Source organism: Gymnodraco acuticeps, unplaced genomic scaffold (assembly GCF_902827175.1).
Source record: "Gymnodraco acuticeps unplaced genomic scaffold, fGymAcu1.1, whole genome shotgun sequence".
Taxonomy (NCBI): Eukaryota; Metazoa; Chordata; class Actinopteri; order Perciformes; family Bathydraconidae; genus Gymnodraco; species Gymnodraco acuticeps.
The window spans coordinates 144,346-168,086 of NW_022992350.1; the positions used below are offsets into that span (position 1 = coordinate 144,346).

The window sequence follows — 23,741 nt, forward strand, 5'->3', positions numbered from 1 at the left end:
TAACATTATGATTAGCAGGAATGCCAGGATGTTTCAGTGTTGTCAGGTTGCGACATTTTGCAAGGTCACTGGATTTTATCATTTTAACTTGGAACTGTATGTTGTTGAATTGTATGCAGAAGATCCAATAAAGTTGCGCTTCCTCATCTTCACTTCCATCTTCTGTGCCACTTTCCTCATCTATCCTGTCCGAAAAGCTGTCAAAATCAATCATTTCTCTCACTTGTATCACTTTCCAAAGTCTCCACCATGTTTACAATCACAACTGGGCCCATCTTGTGACGTCACAGCCGCTATCGTCTGCAACTTCCGGTAGGCTCAGACGGCCGTTATTATTAAAATGAATTATTAAAAATTATTTTAGCCATGAACAGGCACAATGATACGTAAGGAATGAAACTGCTATTTCATTTTGGCACAAAAACATGCACTTCACAGGCACTTTAAGTCCTCCCACCATTCCCACACATTCTCAACCATCACTTTCCCCTTGTTTAAAATGCATTCTTCCACTTTTCTTTTGTATTTCTCCTCTTTCAATAACATCACATTTAAACACCATACTCCCCCTCCCTCACCTTTACATTCATTCTTCAAATTAAATATAAATAAACTGTGATTGCTAAGCGTAGTGCATTTGTACCCCATTTGCCCAATTTTCTCACCCATAACATAAAATCTAACCTACTCTGTTTTAATGTACCCTTCACCACCTGTTTTCATGAAAACACTCTCCCAACTATGTTCCTTTCTCTCCATTAATCCTTTAGATCATTCTCTCTCATCACCTTTTTTAGGGCATCTCTTGAGGAATCATTTTTGTACACAATCCCACCCGAAACGTCAGTTAACCCACACCAAACATTACAATCTCCCACCACCATACAATTTCCCATCCAGCCCTTCAAATAAAATGTTCCTCTCTTTCTCCTCATTTGGAGCATATACATTGATCAATTTGTACATTTCCCCCATATAATAAAAATAAATACCAATCATTCTTCCTGCTCCATCATTCTCCACCACCCTCACATTCTCTACCACTCCACTTTTACCATTATTGCCACCTCTCTAGCATTTACCCCACCATTGTTTACAAATACATCGCCCATCCATTCCTTTCTTACATCCTCCACACACCTTTTGTCCCAGTGGGTTTCTTGGAAACATACAATGTCCCCAGCACAAAACAAGATAGCCTGATCCCTTTTATCCTTGTTTTTTAGTCCTCGGCCGTTGAAGGAGACAAAAGACACCATTGCATAGGTACAGAAGAATGTAAATAATAAGAGTCTCATTTTTCACCTTTGGTTTACTTTCTTCTCCCTTCCGCCCTTCACCAACGGATCTCTGGTTCTCGTTCTTCCTCTCCCTGCTGTACTCCCCTGGCCACCGAACCATCTCGGCTCAGGAGTAGCCCCTCCGTTTGAAAGACGTGTACTCATCCTTTTGGGGCTCAAGCTTCTATTCCGCCGTTTCCCGCTAGAAGCTTCCCCGTTATCAACTCCTCTCTGAACTTCATCAGTCACCGTGTTAGGTTCCCATTCCGAGTCCAGGGGAACATCCTCATCTGCGTTCCCCTCCACGACCCGTATCTTCTCCTTCACCACTTTTGCCGCGTCATCTGTGCCATCTCTCTCCTTCTCAGCCACCTGCTTCTCCTCCATCCACGTCTTCTCGCCAGTCGTTGACCCACTCTCTTCCACAACACTTTGTACCTCCCCCATTTTCCCTCATCCCCGCCCTTTCCTTCCTCCTCCTCACTCATCTTTGCCCCCTCCCCTCTCTCTGCCTTCCCAACACTTCCTTCTTCACTGTCCCCAATCACTGCACCGCTACTCCCTCCTTTAAGCGACTCTTCATTTTCAATCTTTTTCCCCCTCTTTTCTGTTTCCAGGCACCTTCCCCAACTCATTGCTCTTTCCCGTCCCCTCCACCTCCATCTCGCTCCCATCATCTTCAACCTCACCCTCCTCACTCCCTCCCCCATCTTCTCCATGTGTTATTTTTCTCCCCACTTCCTTCTGTTTTCCCTGTTTCTCCCCCTCTTCATTCAACTTCCCTCCCACTTCTTTCTCCTGCTGCCCCTCCTCCTCCTCTTCCCTAACCTCCTCATCCGACTCCTCTTCCTCACCCTCCAATATCTGCACCCCTCTTTCCGTCGGCCTCGCCCTCTCTCGCCCCCATTCTCTCCGCTCCTCACAATCCCTAGCAAAATGCCCCGTTCTCTCACATCTGTAGCATTTGATTTCAGGACATTCTCTAAAAACGTGTCCTGCCCTTAAACAATTTCTAAATACTGCTACTTGGCGATCGTGCAGCACCCTCACACAGTCATTTCCCCCCTCTATTCTGAACTGCGTGGAGTATGGGAGGGACGAGACCCGCTCGTTCAGACGTACTTTCAGAAAACGGGTCCCGTCCGCCACCCTTGTCCCTGGTCTGGTTTCTTTTATGAAGCGCCTTTTTATAGGAGACGCTGCCTCCACGCCCCAGCCCCTCAACTTTCTGTATATCTCTTCATCCCTCACATATATTGGCATGTGCATGAAGGAGACCATTATCTCCTTCGCATTCAGCTGCTCAGCCCTTATTAGGACCCCCTTAACCCTTAGTCCCTCCAATAGCTTGTTTTTCCCCTCTTCATCTCTCATTGTTACTTCGAACCTCTCTCCTTTCACTCTGCATCCCAGCACCTCCCCACATATATCTTGTATTCCTATCAGCATGTCCAACATTGAGAGTTTGTTCAAGCCCCCCTCCACATACACTCCTAGAGTCAGTTCAGCCGAGTATCTCACACTTTCAGTCCTTTCATCATTCCTCCTTCCCCTCCTCCCCTGTTCCACTTTATTTTCTCTGTCTTTCCTTTGTTTTCAATTCACTGTCCTCTCCGCCATTTGCATTCATGTTTTGCTCCTGCCCCGCCCCCTTTCGTCTCACAGCTCCCGCTTCATTTTCGTTTCCTTCTCCAACTTCTTTTTGTCCTTCTTTCTCCACCGTTCTTCTTTGCATGCTCTAACACACTTATTCCTGGGTAAGAAAGCCATGTGCATCACCCTGGATATCTGCTTATGTGCCTGTGAGTGTGGGACCCTGCTAACAGCAGTGACTCTGCTGTACATTTCATGAGTCAAATGTGGATGAAATGGACAGATTCCTGTCCATTTCATGAGTCAAATGTGGATGAAATGGACAGGTTCCTGTCCATATGACCGGCTGTGTATGCAGTCAAATGCGCATTGGAATTAAAACAGTTTAAGGCACTTTTAACACTGACGTACCCAGGATTCAAGCTGCTTTCCTGGGTTACATAGTGCTGTGAAGCAGCCTGTCCTCTGGGTGGGAGAGCGAGGTGCTGGAAGGAGCTCTCTCTGGGTCACAGCCCGCTGCTGCTCTCTCCCTCTGTTCATATCACTTTCCCCCACCTTTCAAACACTTATTCCTGGGTAAGAAAGCCATGTGCATCACCCTGGATCTCTGCCTGTGTGCCTTATGAAATGCACATGTGAATTAAAACAGTTTAAGGCACTTTTAACACTGACGTACCCAGGATTGAAGCTGCTTTCCTGGGTTACATAGTGCTGTGAAACAGCCTGTCCTCTGGTTGGGAGAGGGAGGTGCTGGAAGGAGCTCTCTGGGTCACAGCCCGCTGCTGCTCTCTCCCTGTATTCACATCACTTTTACCCATCTTTCACACACTTATTCCTGGGGAAGAAAGCCATGTTTATCACCCTGGATCTCTGTTTATGTGCCTGTAAGTGTGGGACCTAACAGCAGTGACTCTGCTGTACATTTCATGAGTCAAATGTGGATGAAATGGACAGGTTCCTGTCCATATGACCGGCTGTGTATGCAGTCAAATGCGCATTGGAATTAAAACAGTTTAAGGCAGTTTTAACACTGACGTAACCAGGATTGAAGCTGCTTTCCTGGGTTACATAGTGCTGTGAAGCAGCCTGTCCTCTGGGTGGGAGAGTGAGGTGCTGGAAGGAGCTCTCTGGGTCACAGCCCGCTGCTGCTCTCTCCCTGTATTCACAGCACTGTTCCCCAGCTTTCACACACTTATTCCTGGGTAAGAAAGCCATGTGCATCACCCTGGATCTCTGCCTAGGTGCCTTTGAGTGTGAGACCCTGCTTACAGCAGTGAACCTGCCAAATTCCGGGTAATTAGGAGCACAATTGTACCTTTTACTATTTAAATGTATTTGAGGAGTTCTTTTCCAAAACGCTATATATCCATTTTAATAGTTTTCAGGAAAATTACATGTTTTACCTAGACCCACACATTTTGTTAATATTAAATGTATCCTGTTAAAACGGTTTGTTGGCTCAGTCTGAACATATTGAACAATGATTATTAAATCAAACAACAATATTGTTGATTAAATCAAAGTTTTTTATTATATTTTTTCAAAACGCTATAAATCCATGCATTTTTTTCAAAACGTTATAAATCCATGCATTTTTTTAAATTGATGGTTTATGTCGTTTTTTTTTAAACGAGAACATGCAACATATGATATCAGGGACTCATACTATAAATGAATATAAATCAAATAAGTGCAAATACATGAAATAAATAAAACCCAAATAAAATAAATAGTAACATAAACTAAATAGTAAAATAAAATAAATATTTGCCTCTTTAAATGTTGGACTTAAATGCATCAATCTGGTGCATTTTGAGGGGGAAATAAAGAGACTGCACCCATATGAAACATAACTGTATACATTTAAATAATCATAACATCATAAAAACATGGCCATAACCAATAAAATACCATATCCAATATGAAAAAACATTGAAACTTGTTTATTTATTTGTTTTTGGTTCATTTATAGTTGTGAGTGTGTCTGTGCTCCTGAACAAGCCTCACCCGTCTCCCTCCTCTCCCCCTGCTCCTCTTTGAGGCAGAAGCAAAGACTAGATTTAGCTCTCAACAAGTTTTAATAGTTTATCTTACCTTTTTTCACCTAGTTAACTTTTTTTTTTTTTATTATTCATGCATATTTTACTAATCACTCCCCCCTCAAATGGAAATATGTGTTTACATAAATGGTGACCAAACCGTTTGAGACCCACTGAGAACTTAGACTAAGTTAACTATCTAAACACTCAGACTGAGAGACTGATAACCTCAGCTCAGGTGAGGTAAAGGACTCTGACAGGAGAGGACTCTCCCTCCACCTTGTTGTTGAAAAAGCTCCTGATATACTTTAGCACAGCTAGCTAGCACCAGATGCTAACAACAACACGTTAGCATGCTTATTAACAGCAGAAGATCTTTGTCGCAAGGGAGAAACCTACAAAACGGTATTAAACTAGCAAATTCTGAAACGAAAGTTGTACTCACCAAACACTTTAATGAAGGTCGCCTTGCAAACGGGAACCTTCTCTGGGTGACTGTTGCACAAGAGATTGTACTTGACAGATACGTTCCGGTCTTTTTGTTTGTTTACGTCCTGAACTTTCGGACGCTTCCTTTTCACTTGCGTGTTGTCCAGGAGATGAAGTATAGCCCGGTCCTGGTCAACCTTGTTTGGTTTTTCATACAAATGGTTGAAGTTCACCATCAGGTCGTCCGGTGACAGCTTCTCGGCCTGACAGAAACCTTTCGCAGCAGCTTTGTGTTGACATCCCACAGTCGGTATTAACGCGCCACACAAGTGACGAACCTTCTTTTGTTGTTGTTTTTTGTGGTTTTCTTTGTCCAGTCGACGTTTTCTACCCCCAGGTGTAGGTCTCACTGGCTCATCCAGGCCATCAAAGGTGTTACAACAGTTTAAAGACATTTAAAGACTTATTTTGAAGACTGAATGAACATAAACAAACCTCGACTCAGAGCGCCGCCATGTTGGATTGCATAGAACGCTCACCGAATTCTGATTGGTAGAGAGGACATATCGCGTTGAGGCTCAAAATGGGTTCGGCGCTTATCGCGGTTTGGAAAGGAACTGCACCTTGCCGTACATTTTAAACAAGGATATATAGCGATTTGGCATGAAACGTTGATAGAGCAGTGAATAGGTTCAGTACACAGAAAAATGGCACGACAAACTAAATTGTTTTAAATGTGGCGTTTATAGCGTTTTGGAAAATAACTCCTCATTTGTATTATATATTTTTGGGCTATTAAAGTGACCTTTCTGGGTGACTTTGTCAGTTTATGGAGCTTAGCCCACAATTCCCGGAGGTTCCAGGTCGAATTTGGGAGCTCATAGGCGGCCTGCCATGCGCCCCCACCCGTGGAAAGTAAAGAAAACGGTCAATTATATCTTAAAATAATCAAAAATGAAGTTTCAAAAAATTCTTGAAATGCCAACGGAGGAGGGGCTCCAAAAAGCGCAAGTCTTCGGCGCTTCGGGCGGAAGCCCCGGACACTTTTTCACTCCCCCGCTGCATTTTACAACAGAGAGGGGAATCGAGATCTCCCTTCCTCCGTCAAAAAAATTAATTCATGTTTTCCAAGCTACCATCTGCACGAAATCGGAAACCCGGTTTTTGAGAGCACTTAGAAAAAAAACGGCTGTTTCACATCATGGAGGAATGTGTCCGCTACATGAGTGCTTTGGCTCGGATACAATTGTTGCCTGGAGGACCCCCAATCATGGTTCTTACCAAACTTTAAGTTTTTGAACTGGTCTCTGGAGGAATGCAAGGGGAGTTGTCAGGGAATTACGAGACACTATTTTGGGATACAATTTCTCTATTTTCACCCCTTTCCTCTGGTTCTCCCAAAAGATAACTTAGACTTTTTCTGACTCTAGAGGAATGTAAGAAGAGTTGTCAGGGGACTCTACCCGCCTTAAGAGACACTATTTTGGGATACAATTTCTCCATTTTCACCCCTTTTCTCTGGTTCTCCCAAAAGATAACAGAGTTTTTTCCTGATTTCTCACTGATCGAATGGCAAACGCGACCCGCCATCGGAGGGCCTCCGCCGGCCCGGCCTCGTGCCGGTGCTCTGGCGGTCGGTTCCTCCGAACTGCGGGTTCGACTGATGGCCGGGAGGGTGTGCTGCGTGGGGGAATTGACGGAAGCGCACCACCAGGAGTGAAGCCTGCGGCTTAATTTGACTCAATATGGGCAACCTCACCCAGCCCGGACACGGAATGGATTGACAGACCATTTTCTAGCTGACACTGCTTCTAATAATATTTTATGATGTGCTGACAGCCAGTCCACCACACACTACACAAAAACGGCTGTCTGATACCCTGGATGAAAGTACCCTCTCTAAGTGCACTATGTCTCGGATATATCTGATGCCTGGAGACCCCCCCAGCCTGGTTCTTAACTTTAAGTCCAAACTGGTCTCTGGAGGAATGCAAGGGGAGTCGAAAGGGGACTGTTCTTGCTGTTTGTCTTGTCAAAATGAGGGGTGTGTTTGAGGGGAGGGCCCTGGCTGTTTTGGCAGCCACCGCTCCTCTCTTCTCTCCCTCCCCGAGACCAGCTCGTGCTCCCGCTGTAAAAGGCAGGTGCGCGGGCACCCACTGCCTCTCACTCTGAGCCTGGCTCCCGAGCAGCGCGTTCTCCCCGGCAGTCCGCCAGCAGATGAAAAACACCCACCTCTCCGCCTCTTCCGAGGGACGAGGGAACCGTGCGGGTGGGTCTGCTGGAGGCCCCTGCCGGGTGCTCCGTCCTGCGTTTCACCGGGACCCGGCTCGAACACTCGGAACTCTGACTCCAGCGCGGTGTGGCGGCCTCGCCCTGGCCGTCCACCGTGCGCCCTCCGGGTACCTGACTCCCCTGCCTCCTCCGGGGGCAGGTGTGAGGGGTGCAATGCCTCCTCCCCCCGCTGCGGCGAATGCCGGAGCGGGATGGAGCGCCCGGAGGTACTGTTGTCCCCACGTTACCATGTTGTCTGGAGGATAGGACCGATATATGACATACTCTCTACCCGGGTTATAAGTCACTATTTTCGGACCCTTTCTTTGCTTTACCCCCGGTATGGATCAACTCTCCTCAACTCAATCTTCTTTCCCAGCCCCCCGGTTTTCCCTACTGACGCCCAGTTACGGGTCAGTTTGTGACTCATTTGCTGGGTGAGAAACATTAATTGATGCCTCGGATATGAGTGTCGGCCTGGTACTTCGGGGCACTCTGACTCCAGCGCGGTGTGGCGGCCTCGCCCTGGCCGTCCACCGTGCGCCCTCCGGGTACCTGACACCCCTGCCTCCTCCGGGGGCAGGTGTGAGGGGTTCAATGCCTCCTCCCCCTGCTGCGGCGAAGGCCGGAGCGGGATGGAGCGCCCGGAGGTACTGTTGTCCCCACATTACCATGTTGTCTGTGTGAGAGAATATTTTAATCCGATCTGTGTATTTAGAGGTTCTCAGTCTTTCTGTAAAACTGTTAATCACAAAGTAATGCTTTTCGTTAAACCGCATATACTCCTGCCTGTAATGTGATCCTGCGTGTAACTTCTCAGGAAGACACAGGTCAAGAGGTCATCTGTCTTCCTGTGGGGGAGAAGCTTGGCTCATGTGGGTTTGCAATACAACGAGTCTTTGTCTCGACATCTGGCATGCATTAAAGGAAAGCCCGCGATTTCTAAGGCCCTCCTCTTCTAATGTATAGATGTGTTCCTGTCGCCTTTGTCTTCAGAGTTTGCTTGGTGGCTCATAAAGAAGTTGTGAATATACCTTGTCAATTCTCCGGCCGTAATATACTCTCAATACATGTCTGTGTTGGACTAAGGTGAATCCAGCATCCATTCCTGTCACGAGCATTGGCTCAGCATTGATAACAGAAGTTTTCCTCACAGTCTGGAGGATAGGACCGATAGATGACAGACTCTCTGGCCGCCTCACAAGTCACTATTGTCGGACATTTTCTTTGCTTTACCGAGGTTCTATCACTCTTTCCTCCTTTGACCATAAAACGTGTTTCCTGCTGGGGTACTGCCTGGTTCCGGGGCACCCCAAACCCTCTCATGGTCGGGGCACCATGAATTGATGCATCGGACCCAATGTTGCCATCACCAGCCCCGCGTTGGTGGGACCATTTAACCTGGTGGTAACCCAAGTCCTCCCTTGGTCCGTTTACCAGGCATTGAAGCATCAATTGCATCATTGCAATCACCGGTTACGCTAACGCATATAAACGGAGAAACATAAAATAATTTAAATAAAATTAACTGTGTCTGTCTCAGTAAGGATGTCGTCCGAATGCCCGGTGTGCAGACTCTTCTATCTGGCTTTGAACAAGCAACTTAAGCACAAACATGCAGTGCGGAGGAAAGAGGCATCATTCTTAAAATGGCCAGTGGCAGAATAAATGTTCGGACCAAACCCTGTCCCATCACAGGGTGTTCGTATGCTGGGAAGAAACTGGACCGTCATGTGACTCATGGCCACCCTGAGTTATCCCGAGATGAAGCACATCAGGTCCTGGCAAGGCTGAAGCATAGTGTGGCCCTGCAGTTGCTCCATGACCTCAGAGAGACTAATCCCATCATTGGAATGGCTACATAATTGGATATAGACAATGAGGAGGAATACCAGGTGCCCCCTCCACCCTTCTCCCCACATACTGAGTGTGACGAAGAGGACTGCAGGCAGGTGATGCTGGAAAATGTGGCATTGAGAGCTCAGAAGGATGCCCTCATTGATGAAGTGAAGACCCTGCGCTCCAGGCTGAAAAAGAGGCTAAAACCCAGGAAGCAGAGTGCCACTGCTGCTGTGCTTGAGGAAGAGGAATAATGTATACGATTTAAGGGCCTGGCAATCTCAAGTACCTCCGGCATAAACACAGTAGCCTCCGGTAGTGATACCCCTCTCAAAACCCCGGTCAAGACTCTCATGCGCTCCCCAGCAGCCTCCGGTAATGAGACCCCTCTCAAGACCCCGGTCAAGACTTTCATGCGCTCCCCAGCAGCCTCCGGTAATGAGACCCCTCTCAAAACCCCGGTCAAAACTCTCATGCGCTCCCCAGCAGCCTCCGGTAATGAGACCCCTCTCAAAACCCCGGTCAAAACTCTCATGCGCTCCCCAGCAGCCTCCGGTAATGAGACCCCTCTCAAAACCCCGGTCAAAACTCTCATGCGCTCCCCAGCAGCCTCCGGTAGTGAGACCCCTGTATGCCAAAAGACCCGTGCGTCCGTCTACAATAAGCTGAACGCTAATCTGGCTAAGGACTGGCCCTCTCCTCACTGGTCCACTGGGAAGGGACGGGGGAATACCATGCGTGAAATCACGTTGCCTCAAAGCATGGAGATATACATTCAGACATACAGGCATCATTGTGAGGGTGTCGCACCGACAGTAAAACGGAAAGAAAATTGTCTGTCCAATGTCAGCTGGATAAAGAACTTCCTCGTATTCATGGCCCATGGTGTTAACCGGCTGTCAGATTGGCTGTTCCTAAAAGACACGGAGAGGGTCCGTGGCTGGAGCGAGTATATTGTAAAGTCGGGCCGGGCAGTCACAACATCGCTGTTGTTCCTGAAGAATGTGAACCATTTCCTGAGGTACTTGTCTCCGGGGGTGCAGGCTCACCCAGTCTGATATGACCCACATCATCAGAGAGGTGAAAGCCAACATGAAAGACTTGAAAAAGTCTGTCACTGTCCACCAGTTCAAGATGAAGAGAAACAAGCTGGATCGTCTGCCGAGCCAGGCGGAGCTTCTCGCCGCCATGGCGGCCGCTGAGAAGCGCATCCCTGATTTGCTTGACCTGATGGCTTGCAACCCGACCTCAATCACCCAGTACCTGCTATATGGCTATCTAACCCTCCATTGGAGCCTCCTGTATGGCCACCGTCCGGGTGTGTACGCAAACATGACCAACACTGAGGTGTTAGAGGCGGACATAAGGGGCACTGCTGAGGGCTACATCATCCATGTGCAGGATCACAAGACTGCCAAGACATTTGGCGAAGCACAGCTTGTGCTTACAGTAAAGGAGTTTAGCTGGGTCATGCGGTGGATGGGGATAAAAGAGGGCTTGTCGGGTCCTCAGAATGAATTATTCCTTTTCACAACGGGGAAGCATGCCTCCAGGAACCTGAACGCTCACTTGAAGAGGGTTTGGGCTGATGCTGGGCTAGAAACAGCCGTCACCTTCACAATCCTGCACACTGCCCTGGCAGACAATATCAAGCATCACCAAGATCCAGAAAGCAGGTCGATTCTCGCCAGGTTTATGTGTCACGACGTAAGCACTGCAGACCGGTTCTACGCGAATACGCCTGGAATAAAGGAGGGATTGAAGATCCGCTCCATGTTCAGGGCGGCGGCAGCAGCATCATCGGAAGGAGTTCTACCGCCGTCAGATACCTCCGAAGAGGACTCAAAGGCGGATAGCAGCGATACCTCTTCTTCAGGGCCGGTTGATACTCCTGATGTGGGGGTAGAGGCCGTGGACTCAGCCTTTTTCCCTCGGTGCACCGTACAAGTTAGATGGCTAATATGGCCCCCGGGCCCCCGCTAATCATGTTTTTATCATGTTATTATTATGTTTATTATGCATATTGTGTATACTGTTTTTGTAAAAATCATGTGATAATTAAATAAATAAAAACATTTTTTAATAACGTTCAAGGTTCCCAGGGGTTGATACAGTGCCAGGTATCAGACTATTTAAACAAAGTTTACCCAGGATTCAGACACCTTCCCTGGCTTGTAAAATGCAGTGATGCGCCCTGGAGGTATCAGACTATTTAAACAAAGTTTACCCAGGATTCAGACACCTTCCCTGGCTTGTAAAATGTAGTGATGCACCCTGGAGGTATCAGACTATTTTAAACAACTTTTCCCCGCCTTTGAAACACTTATTCCTGGGTTTTAGCCTGTCATTTTGCAAGATATGATTTAACATTGAAGCTCTCCTGGAAATGGACATATTCTGTCCCTCTCCAGGAGAGCTTCAATGTTAAAGGCTAAAAATCTCTTCCAAACGTTTAAAAACACTTTCCCCGAAAATGTAAACATTATTTCTGGCTTGTAAAGTGCAGTGATGAGCCCTGGTAGTATCAGACTATTTACACAAAGTTTACCCAGGATGTGCTGCAGTTTCTGCCCTCAATTGAAACCATCTGTTTTGGTTTCGAGATGCGTCTTTGTTTATTTTTCCACAAGGCAGGACATGGGTGCACCGTTCCCGGAGGCGCTGCAGTACCGGGTCGATGCGTGGAGTGAACGGGGCAAGTCCCTCTTTCAGCTCCCAGTGCTAAAAATCCATTTAATATATAGTCCCTGTATAGGGGACGTATCAGATATTAAACTGATAAGAACAGATTTTTTTAATTATTTTTTTATTATAACAAATCTTCAATTTACTTCATTCATATACACAGTTTACAAACAGGTAAACACTTGACATTCAATACAACACTTATAACACTTTTACTTTTCATACATGCAAATACAGTTAGGTGATCTGGTCTTCACCCCACCAGCCCTAAACCCCCCTTCCATCTTTCCAAAGCGGCGTGTTGTCCCCATTTCAGAATGTCCCTCTCCATTCTCCCCTTCATATCTGCCCTTACTTTTCCTATTATCCCCCTTATGCTGCTGCAGCATTTGTTCTTTGCAACATCCTACCTAGCCAGCCAAAGATTCCTCTTGAGCAGGCTTACCACTAGCCAAATGGGGAAACTTGCCCAAAATTCACCAGGACCCGAGCCCCTTTCGATCCCATCCCATGTAATTTTAAACCCAGGAAAACTCTGTCCTAACCACCCTTCCACTCTTCTCCATGCTCCCTGTGGGAATGGACAGTCCCACATGACATGTCTGATGGTCTCTTCATCCTTACAATCTGGCCTAGGGCACACCGGAGACCTTGCCAATCCATGACGGTGCAGGATTTTACGCACTGGTAAGCACCTGAGCAGGCACAGCCAGTTAAGGTCCTTTAGCCTATTGTCCAGTCCCTTCGGCTGGATCCTCCTCCACACTTTGGATGGTATTCCAATAACAGGACCAACATTTGTTTTCTCTCTGGCTTCTTTATATAGGGTTCCGTGATTGAGTTTCACCTCTGGCCCGGCAGCCTCCGGGTGAGCCCGAAGCCACTTTGCTGCATGGCGGTAGTGCCATGGCTGCTGTTCCGCCCTGGGCCCCAAGTTGCTCCAGGCCATAAGCTCTCTTGCTTGATAAGAAAAGAAAAAGCGGATAAAAAAACCAGAAGGATGTACTACTGGGCCTGATACTTCCCTACATAAGGTTGAAACAAAAATGCAGTCCATCTTCAGAGTTAAATGTGGTACATCTCTCCCCCCTGCTTCGACCCCAGCCAGCATGCGGCCTCTTGCCACATACTCATATCTCCCACCCCATATGAAGCCAAACAAGAGGCGCATGAGAGGCATCCTCATGCTGACCGGCAACGGATATATGTATGCGAGATATACGAGGGATGGCAATATATCTACCTTCAGCACTAATACCTTCCCTATGAAGGTCAACTGCCTACTCTTCCAGAGTGACACTTTCCTCTCTACGACCTCAAGCCGTCTTGCCCAACTCAGGGAAGCACTTTTAGTAGACTCAAAACTGACCCCCAGAACTTTTATAGGCCCTGGGCAGAAAGAAAGACCCCCTGGCACATCCATCCTTTCTCTCCATTTCCCAAAAAACTTCACAGAGGACTTTGCACAATTAAGCTTGGAACCGGATGCCCTGCCGAAGTCCTCCATGATTTGCAGCGAACGAATAAGGCACTCATCCCTATCCAGCAGCAAAGTGGTGTCATCTGCATACTGGGACAGTTTCACCCGTAACCCTCCACTGCCAGGCACTAGAAAACCTCTGACCCCTGTGTCGGCGCTGATGGCTGCCGCCAAAGGCTCCATATAGAGCACATATAGCAGTGGTGAGAGAGGGCACCCTTGTCTCACACCTGATTGTAACCGGAAAACATCGCCTAGGTATCCGTTCACTACTACCCTGCTCCCCACTTCCATGTATAATGTGCGCAACCACCTTATAAAGACTTTACCAAAACCTAGCCTCTCCAATATGCTGAACATAAATCTCCACTGCACCCTGTCGAACGCCTTGGTTTGGTCAAGAGCAACCAGCATGAGTGGCAGGTTTCTGTCCTCTGCCCAAGCTATCGCATCCCTTAGGAGCTGCAGGTTCCATCTTGTTGAGCGCCCTGGCACTGCACATGTCTGGTCAACATGAACCAAATGGGGCATTGCTTCGCCTAGCCTATCAGTGAGAACTTTTGCCAGAAGTTTATAGTCCACACATAGCATGGTCAAAGGTCGCCAGTTGCCTATTTCAGTGCGATCTCCCTTCTTATACAGGAGGGAGATCACCCCGGTGGCTAAAGTCCCGCTCATTTCTCCTGCCTGCAGCATCTCTGTCAGAACCTCCAACAATACTGGCCCTAGTATGCTCCAGAACTTTGCATACAATTCTACAGGTAAGCCATCAATTCCTGGCACCTTACCCTTGTTAATTCTGTTGAGCGCACCCTCCAATTCGCTAACTGTTAGTGGGAGCTCTAAAGCCTGCACTATGTCCCCTGGAACCTGGCGCTCAAGCAGTTCCAGGAAATCATCCCCTCTTCCCACATCTTTCTCCTTGAAACTGTCCCTGAAATTATCTGTGGCAACCCTCACCACCTGGCCCTTTCCTGTCACAACAATACCCTGCCTGTCCCTAAACCAGGGGTGGGGAACCTTTTTCCTCTCAAGGGCCATTTCAATTTTTTCAACATCCTCCGAGGGCCGTACAAATTATTGACCTCTGCTTAAAAATACTAAAATCACAGCCCATTCATTTCGCCTGTCTTTCATGCTGTGCAAAGAAAAAGCAACCTCTTAATCCAGATATCTTACCATGACTCGCGTATGCATGCATGTGCACGGTTGTGGCATTACCACCAAAACAGAAAGATATGGACACAAGATGTGTGCAAATGTATTTAGTTTCCTATCCATGTGAACATGATTTAAGTCGGGGGGGACCTAACCTCCTCTAGGGGGGTCCCATGCTCGCCCGGGAAGATTTCTTTTTTAAATATTGAAGTTAAAAGCATCAATCTGGTGCACTTTGGGAGTAACATTAAGAGATCTATGGATACATCTCTCAACACATATGAAACAGAACTGTAAACAGATTTTATTTTTCTTTATGGATATTTTACAAATCACTCCCCTTTCAAACTGTATTCTTGTTTATTAATAAGAACTTTTGTTTACTGTCATATAGTATTTTATACCTGTTTACTTTATTTTCTTGTGTTTTTATAACTATAATGATCATATAAAGATGTGCCTTTACCTCACTGGTTGTAGAAAAAGCTTCTTATATTCGTTAGCATAGCTAGCTAACCAGATGCTAATAACAACAACAACTACATATGGGTACTGCAATTTGTGAAGTCCCGGCCCGGAGCCGCGTTCTGGTGCTCTCCGTCAGAACTGCATCCCTGTCAGACGAGACATATACCACGTGATAACACGTTAGGCTTGTGTTGTGTTCAAGGACCCTGACCGTGGCCAGGAAAAACAGGCACTCGCTTGTTTAATTTTGTTTGCGGTCTAGATTTCTTTAATTTTTTTTCTTTTTTGCGTGTGTTTATAAATTACATCGAGGGCCGTACCAAATGGTCTCGCGGGCCGTATACGGCCCGGGGGCCGGAGGTTCCCCACCCCTGCCCTAAACCCTGTCACCACCTGCCTTGCTTTTTTTTCCCGTACCGAGCTGAAAAAAGCAGCAGAACATGTTTCTGACTGCTCAATGAACTCCGACCGTGATCTCGCCAGGAAAGCCCGGGCCTTGCCTTCAGAGACATGTCTGAGCCTTGCCTTCAAAGAATCGCATGCATCTTGATTTATAGTGGAACCACAGTTCCCCTTTGCGTACTCACGCTCTAGGAGTCGCTGCAGATGAGACACCTCCCTCTTTGACTGTCTTGCCTTCCTTTTGTAATAACCTAAACAGAAGGTCTTAATTCTGACCTTGGCTACCTCCCACCACTCTAGTATCCCCTGACACAGCGGTTTGAGGCCCAACACTCCCTTAAAAAACAAAGAGAACTGTTGGTTGAAAAGCTTTTCCTCCAAAACACTGACATTTAGGCGCCAGTAACCAGGCCCAAAAGTTTGTGCATCCAAATCTACTCGAAACAGCAGGCCATCGTGGTCAGAAAAGAAAACAGGGATGGTCCTAACTGTGATCAGGTTTAAAGACCTGGAAAAAAACAAATAGTCCAATCGTTTTGCCACCCCTCTTGAGTTACGCCACGTTGGGCTGTCTATGTGTGGCTTGACCCCCTTACCCCCATCTACCAACCCACATCTAACCATGAGTTGGGAAATATACTGGTCGCTGGCATCTCCTCCCCTCCCCAGCTCAACGTTAAAATCCCCCCCTATAATTACCTGTCTATTGGTAATAAGGAAAGGCTCCACTGATTTAAACAGATTAGCCCGCTCTGCTGGCGACTGTGGTCCATATACCACAATGACCCGCAGCTTCCTTATTCCCCATACGATGTCTGCCCCTATTGCCCTGCCCTGGTCAATAACAAAAACATCCTCCACCCTTATTTCCTTAAAACAAAACAAAATCCCAACCCCCGTAGAGTGAACCCCCCCTACACTCCAAATCGAGTCCCCTTTCGTCCACTCCCTTGAAAACATTCCCACATCCCCCATGTCTCTCAGATGGACCTCTTGCAAAAAAACTATGGCTACATGCAAAGTGCCTAAAAAAAAATCAAAAACAGTCCTTCTTTTAACAGTGTTCCTCATTCCTCTCACATTCAAAGTGAGAACATCAAAATAACTTGTCATGAGGATGTAATGTTAAGCCTTAGCAATGGAAAAATTACCCACTCAATGTTCACGATGCATAGGGGTCGTCACTGTCCATCTGGTCGGCCCATAACACGGGAAGCATACTTGAAGAGGTGGAGGAACACAACGCGCCTCCTTGTGTGTCATCCCCCAAGTGAGGCGGTTGCAGCAGTGGTTCAGCAGGTAGCTCCCGGACCAGTGGCAACCCTGATGGGAGCACAGCCCCTACAACCCCTGGGTCCTCCTCCATCGTCCCTCCACCCAAACCATGGCCTTCGTCCACTTTGCCCCTCCCCTGGTCGCTGTCCTTCACTGGTCCCTCCCTCTTCTGCTGCCCATCTCGTTCACCCACCGCCGCCACCACCTCTTTGGCCTGCACCTTCCTCCTCGATCCCTCAGTCTTTGACCTTTTGTTGTCTCCGACCTGCGAGCAGTCCCCCTTGTCTGCTGAAGCCTCTGTTCCGAAAGCCTCCGCTATTTTACGTGCCCCAGTCTTGACACCCACATCGGCTGCTACAGTTGAGTCTGTATTCCCCGCGGGGCCTTTGTCCACGTTGTCAGACCCCGAGCCGCCGCCTGGTCCCTGCTCCACTGTCACGGTCTCCCCCGTGCTCTCTGGAAACATAGCCTTCTGGCACTGGAAAAGCCCTTCCAGAAGGTCCTCGAACTCATTTTCCTTCCGGTTTTTGGCCCCGGCTACCTCCGCAAACGTCCTCCTGCGCTCGGGACAGCTTCGGTATAGATGGTCGATCCCACCGCAGCCATGGCAGGCCTTTGGCACTGTACAGTCTTTGGCCTCATGTCCCCTTTGGCCACAAAACCGGCAGCTGTCGCCGCTGCACCCTCCATCCACATGGCCTGATTGCCTGCATCGCCTGCAGAAAGCTGGCTGGCGCGGGTAGAATAGGTACCCTCGATCTGCTCCAAGGCTGAAAGAGGCAGGCGGGTGCATGAGGCCGCCAAAACTCTCTGGTTCAGATTTAAGTAGCACCTGGAACTGCCTTCGACCTGTCCAGATCCCCATGGTGTCCTTGACATGCCTTGCTGCAGTTAGCACTTCCCCATACAGCCTCAAAAAATCAGCCAGCGCTTTGTCAGTCACAAAGGGATTAAACATGTGGACCGTGATTGTCCTGAAATTTGGTCTGTCCAAATTTAAAACCTTGTAGCAGCAGCAACACAGTCCTTTGCAACTTTCGTGTATACTTGCTCGTCCTTTAGGGTGACGTCAAAAGCCTTCTCCTGCTGGTTCCATTGTAGGCAGTAGATGGCATCGACCTTCTGATTTAGCTGCTCCATGATGACTTTCCTGCAGAACCACGTCCTCGACACGACATCTTCCGCCGCATCAAATGCCTGAAAACGCAGTGTGAATCTCAGCCCGACTCTTGGGATCGGCTGACCATAGTTGGCCCTCCCGGCCATCGCTCCTTTCTCTTCGTGCTTCCAAATGTCCTTCCTGGAAAAAATGATAAGAACAGATACTACACTTGATCTTAGCCAAAAGGCAGAGAAGCGATGACCCTTAACGTTTGCTGCGGGAGACGGACTCGTTGCGCAGTCGCCGCAGGTCTTGGTGCGGCTCTTTTGACCTGGCGTAACCGAGGCGCTGGGTAGCTTGGATCGCCCAGGTGCTAAGGACTGCTCTTGTCTTTCACAAACTCAGAATGCTCAGCCAAATGGCCAAGCCTACCAACAATAGGTTGAACTCGTAGGTGTTCCTCTCCACGGAAGTCTTTAGTAAAAGGCGAAAGACTTATACGCTTTGAAGAGAAACCAGAGTAATTGTGGAGGCTGTCCTCGAGAACGGACACCACCATAGTTGTCCCAGTCCAAGCCCTCGCAGTGACCCTCACTTGGCACTTCCACATCCCAGGCCACACCCTTTCCCCCAGCTGCGCTAGCATGGTTCGTGGCTCTCACCTGTGGCTTCTTTGGCATTGAGTCCAAAAAAGACCCCTGCTGCTGTGCTGCACTTTGTGCCCCCGATTGGAACCTATCTCTTTAGTAATACGCTTGAGTTGTGTGGCATGTTATACGTGCTGACTCCGCGGCATTAGAAAACACTAGTTTGATGCTAAACATCAAATCCATTTAAGGGAGGAACACTAGAATGTCTTTATGGATATAGATCTTATAATGAAATATAGAGGCGTGGTTGCTTGAAAAACAGTCTTTGTTGGCTGAACTTTTCGCCTCAACTGCCGTATGGTGGTTTGGCTTTATAATTCAGCATTGGTGGTTCAGTGGTAGAATTCTCACCTGCCACGTGGGAGACCCAGGTCCGATTCCTGGCCAATGCAATAGACAGTTCTTTGTTGTCTGAAAATAAAGTATAATGCCTACACCACTTGGACTCTGCTACAGCAAACACACAGGTCTTTGGAGTGTACAAGTAAAGAGGGACGTTCTCCGTGCCGACTCCCATTGATTTGAGAACTCGGTGAGATGCTCGACATCAAATCACTGTAAGGGATGACCGGTGGACTGTATCCCTTCTTAAATGACTTAGAGCATATAGCATATCTGTTGAAAAATCCACCTTGTTGACCATGTCTTGTGAATGTGGACAGATGAGTGGTAGAATCTTTGTAAGCCAAGAGGAAAACTAGGTTCCCATTCTCTGCAAATGCAACATAGCTTCACTGTTGTTTGGAATCTGTACTAGCACACAATTAGAGAGTAAAGCTATTGGGTGACTATAGGCATTGAGTCCAAAAAATACCCCTGCTGCTGTGCTGCAGTTTGTGGCCCTGATTGGACAAAAACACAAAATACTGTATAAAACAAGAGAAGCAACCTCACTTTTACTTAACTGGAAGTTCTGAGTACTTCTTCCACCTCTGCTTGATAGGAATCGGTCCCCAGTTCAAATCTGGGTAACCCCGTTGTAAATGTACTTGCCTTTAAAATGCCAGTTCAAATCTGGGTGCCCCCTTTGTAAGTGTACTTTCCTTCAGAATGGTATGTTTGCAATACTGTGAGAACTACAGTGGCCGTGATCGTATAGTGGTTAGTACTCTGCATTGTGGCCGGTTCGAATCCGGGTCACGGCAGCAGTTGCAGTCTGCTTTTATGTTTTTGCCTCAACCTACCTACTGCATTTTTAGTTCATTTTCAACAGTTTAAAAGCTGCTACGAAAGCAAAAACAAAAGGTTAGTGGGGCAATGGATAACGCGTCTGACTACGGATCAGAAGATTCCAGGGTCGACTCCTGGCTAGCTCGTCTCACTTTAGTAAATCAATTGTTCCTCATTTCCTAATGTACTTCTCAAAAAACTGTCCGTCAAAGTACACCTGGAATGAGGGATTGACATAATGATGGGTCAATGGGCTTTCAACATTTCCAACAGTACTTCTCAACAAACAGTCCATCAAAGTCAATGAACATTTGAAACGAGGAACAACACTATTATGGCCCTTCAACATGAAACCAAGCTAATGTGAAATATTTCGTTTTTAGCCTACGTGGGCTTTTGACTTCTGGTCATTTGAGCTTTACAGTAATGTCCAGCCTAACAGTATGTGTCTGAACTCTTTAAGTCATACGGGCTATACCTCAGTGGTAGAGCATTAGACTGCAGATCAAGACGTCCCCAGTTCAAATCTGGGTAACCCCGTTGTAAGTGTACTTGCCTTTAAAATGCCAGTTCAAATCTGGGTGCCCCCTTTGTAAGTGTACTTTCCATCAGAATGGTATGTTTGCAATACTGTGAGAACTACAGTGGCCGTGATCGTATTGTGGTTAGTACTCTGCGTTGTGGCCGCAGCAACCCCGGTTCGAATCCGGGTCACGGCAGCAGTTGCAGTCTGCTTTTATGTTTTTGCCTCAACCTACCTACTGCATTTTTAGTTCATTTTCAACAGTTTAAAAGCTGCTACGAAACAAAAACAAAAGGTTAGTGGGGCAATGGATAACGCGTCTGACTACGGATCAGAAGATTCCAGGATCGACTCCTGGCTAGCTCGTCTCACTTTAGTAAATCAATTGTTCCTCATTTCCTAATGTACTTCTCAAAAAATTGTCCGTCAAAGTACACCTGGAATGAGGGATTGACATAATGATGGGTCAATGGGCTTTCAACATTTCCAACAGTACTTCTCAACAAACAGTCCATCAAAGTCAATGAACATTTGAAACGAGGAACAACACTATTATGGCCCTTCAACATGAAACCAAGCTAATGTGAAATATTTCGTTTTTAGCCTACGTGGGCTTTTGACTTCTGGTCATTTGAGCTTTACAGTAATGTCCAGCCTAACAGTATGTGTCTGAACTCTTTAAGTCATACGGGCTATACCTCAGTGGTAGAGCATTAGACTGCAGATCAAGACGTCCCCAGTTCAAATCTGGGTAACCCCGTTGTAAGTGTACTTGCCTTTAAAATGCCAGTTCAAATCTGGGTGCCCCCTTTGTAAGTGTACTTTCCATCAGAATGGTATGTTTGCAATACTGTGAGAACTACAGTGGCCGTGATCGTATTGTGGTTAGTACTCTGCGTTGTGGCCGCAGCAACCCCGGTTCGAATCCGGGTCGCAGTTGCAGTCTGCTTTTATGTTTTTGCCTAAACCTACCTACTGCATTTTTAGTTCATTTTCAACAGTTTAAAAGCTGCTACGAAACAAAAACAAAAGGTTAGTGGGGCAATGGATAACGCGTCTGACTACGGATCAGAAGATTCCAGGATCGACTCCTGGCTAGCTCGTCTCACTTTAGTAAATCAATTGTTCCTCATTTCCTAATGTACTTCTCAAAAAATTGTCCGTCAAAGTACACCTGGAATGAGGGATCGACCTGGGTCAATGGGCTTCAACATTTCCAACAGTACTTCTCAAAAAACTGTCCGTCAAAGTACACCTGGAATGAGGGATTGACATAATGATGGGTCAATGGGCTTTCAACATTTCCAACAGTACTTCTCAACAAACAGTTGTCGTAGCAGCTTTCTAAACAGCTTTGGTCTAGAGAGAATAATCAGTAAGGTAACAAACGTACAGCAACACAATATTCGTAATAAAAGCAATAAGGATCTTTATACTTGCAAGTATGACGTCTCCTCCAAAAGAGCACGTACCTTTCTGAGTGAAACAGTCTCTCTGTATAGGAGGACATCAAAGCAGATTTACATTACAACAACATTCTGGGAAGCCAGAATGTTGTACCCCTCTGCCACAGTATGCAAAACCTTCACTCAATACAAGACAATGGGATATACAGATACCCCTCAGCCAAAGTATGCAAAAACCTTACCCCCTCTGTTGACCACACCTACATTTAAGAATCTCTCCCATGCTGTGACCTGATCAGAGGAACAGTTTACAGTCTGCAATGTTAATACACTTGATCACACAATTTCCATAACATTCCCCCCTTTGATTAATTTGAATCACTAATTGTGGTATCAACTTTAGGACTAATTAACATTGGCATGTATATTTGTCAGTTTGAAAAGTCCTTCCACATCAGGTAAGTCTGTGTGGTCACACATCTCCTCCTTTCCCAAACACTCTACATCCTCAAACATGTTTAATTTGGCATATTGGTGTTGAACCTGGCCCCCCACAATTCCTCCTATCCAGCGATAGATTACAGCTCGCATACATGTGAGAGCACAGGTACAAAAACATAGAAACATACTAAGAACCACCAGCACTGGAACAAGCATTTGAAATAACATAACCCCCCATTTGCCAAATGTGTCCTGGAGCCATTTGTTTAAAGAATAACCAGCTGACTTAGAGGGCCCGAAAGCATCCCGAATCTTCTCCAAAGCTGTTATTACATTTGTAATATTATCCGAATTGTCCGGTATCATTGTCACACATGAATCCCCAGTTATATTTAAAGTTATACACAGTCCTCCAGTTTTGGCCATCAAGTGCCATTTCATGTTTTAGCAATGTCAGACGGTGGGATTTGTCATTCTCAGAAAGCAATTTAAATCCTTTTATGGTTTCATTTGCAAAAGCAGACATTGTGTAGGTGATGTTATCAATGTGATCTGCAAAATATGTAACCCCATACCATGGAAACATTCCAATTCCCCATTTTTCACCAAGAGAGACGCGCCAATGATATGATTCTAGATTTTGAAATTCAGCTAAGTCTCGTTTCTGTCTGTGATCACCTACATGGTCATTCTTCGTTTCTGTTAGAAACATTAAGTTAGCAATGGTGAGATTTACATGTTGACAACAGCCATTCCAATTTGTAGGCAAATAATAGTATGCATCTACACCACACAGCCAGTATGAATTTTGTATTCAGGGTAGTCCTAAAGACATGTTTGTATACAATATATCATTTACTTGAATCATCTTATTATTCCTGAATGTAATATTCACCAAGTTAGTGTTTCCCAATGTGCCATGTCTACCTTTCATTGACAAACCACCTAATGGTCGAATACAGCTTGAAAAACCTAACACTTGGCCCGTGCCATTGTTACATACACAAGGAAAGGTTGATGCATTTGGATGAGTTATAGGAGCTTCTACTGGTTCTGATAGCATTGTATTTTCGGGATCACGCTGGGGTTGCAAATTTGAACAATACCACAAAATACAGTTTAGAATTTCACTGTCCACTTGCATTTTCCTGATTTTCCAAAAGCTCCGAGTTTCCATTGAGCACCTGTGTCGCTCCTGCATCAGATCCTCAGAGTCCCAATCAAAACTAGAATAATAATGTACAACTGCCAAAATCTCTGGCAGACACACTGATGGAGTGGATCTAAGCGAAAATAACTCAGACCATGACACAGGGCAGTATTGCAGTATCTGTATTGCCAGAATGGAGGAATTTCCCAAACTTGTCTGTCTTGCAAGATAAGTCAGGAAAGAATACCAGGAGTTCCTATCCCCCTCGCCTGGATCCCCTATTGAGTCAGAGTCAAATCCCCAAGGCTTCCATTTCTTCCCATCATATAAATTCCTCTTCTGCCTCCGTAGCTCATCATGTTTTTCTGATGTTGCAGTGA

The 23,741-nt window shown here is 46.5% G+C and overlaps 4 non-coding genes and 1 pseudogene across 4 annotated transcripts; 2 read left to right on the forward strand and 3 right to left on the reverse strand.

Moving 5' to 3' along the window:
* Positions 1–12,087: 12,087 nt before the first annotated feature.
* LOC117541607 lies at positions 12,088–12,273 on the reverse strand. Its single transcript, XR_004568332.1, has one exon. It is a non-coding gene; the product is annotated as a U2 spliceosomal RNA (small nuclear RNA).
* A 5,925-nt stretch (positions 12,274–18,198) lies between these two features.
* LOC117541608 lies at positions 18,199–18,280 on the reverse strand (annotated as a pseudogene).
* A 148-nt stretch (positions 18,281–18,428) lies between these two features.
* On the reverse strand, positions 18,429–18,545 carry LOC117541609. Its single transcript, XR_004568333.1, has one exon. It is a non-coding gene; the product is annotated as a U5 spliceosomal RNA (small nuclear RNA).
* A 447-nt stretch (positions 18,546–18,992) lies between these two features.
* trnag-gcc lies at positions 18,993–19,063 on the forward strand. Its single transcript has one exon. It is a non-coding gene; the product is annotated as a tRNA-Gly (tRNA).
* A 1,425-nt stretch (positions 19,064–20,488) lies between these two features.
* On the forward strand, positions 20,489–20,560 carry trnah-gug. The gene has a single exon. It is a non-coding gene; the product is annotated as a tRNA-His (tRNA).
* Positions 20,561–23,741: the final 3,181 nt, after the last annotated feature.